Below are 896 nucleotides of genomic sequence, written 5' to 3' on the forward strand. Positions count from 1 at the left end.
GGAAGTCAGCAGGTGGTGTGGTGGTGAAGGTGCTGGACTCCCACATGGCTGACCATGGCTTGAGTCCTAGACCTGGCAGCTTGCTTTCTCGTTTTCCCTTCTATCTCTCTGTTACTCTCTCTGGCCAAATTAAAAAATAATAACAACAGTAAATAAAGTTAAATAAAATAATTTAAAAAAAGAGAGATTAAAGGGACTCCACGAGGATGGAGGTATGTATTTTGTTCCCCAATGTATCCTTAGCACTGATGAGGATCCTGGCACATGGTGGGTGTGTGATAAACACTTCTTGAATGTGTTTCAATGTGGGAATCACACCCTTTTACCATGTCTGTCTTGGGGCAGGTCTAAGGACTATGCTATGCTATGGTACTTCAGTGACACATGTGCATCATTTGTATGTGCTGAGGAGGAGGTATTCACATTTTTTCCAGATGGGGGTCAATAATCAGAAAAGCTTGGAAACCTTCAATTTCAAAGGTCCTATCTGCAGATTCAAATTCAGAGCATGGAGAATACAATTCCCCTCCAAAGCAAGCAAGGCAAAGCCTCAGGCTGCCTGGCCAGGAGAGCCCTTTCTGGGCTTTGGGCCTCAGTGTCCCTTTCCTTACGGCACTGGGTTTAAATTCTGGTTGTCTCTGCCAGCTGGTGTGCTCGGCCACTGCTTCCCTCACATCTTTATCTAGAAAAGGCTATGGCTGGACAAGACACTTGCTGGAGGTCCTTTCTTTCTGGCTTTGCTAGGTCTCTGTGAACCCAAAGGTTTGGCTATATTTGAGGCCAAACCAAGCAGGAGCTTCCTGGAGCAAGAATCTCGGCTCTACAGGCACTCTGGGAAGTCCCTGCCCAGCTCAGATGCTCCGAGCCAGCAGCCATCAAAGCCATTTTGCACGGGT

Source organism: Tupaia chinensis, unplaced genomic scaffold (genome assembly GCF_000334495.1).
Source record: "Tupaia chinensis unplaced genomic scaffold, TupChi_1.0 Scaffold000279_1, whole genome shotgun sequence".
Taxonomy (NCBI): Eukaryota; Metazoa; Chordata; class Mammalia; order Scandentia; family Tupaiidae; genus Tupaia; species Tupaia belangeri.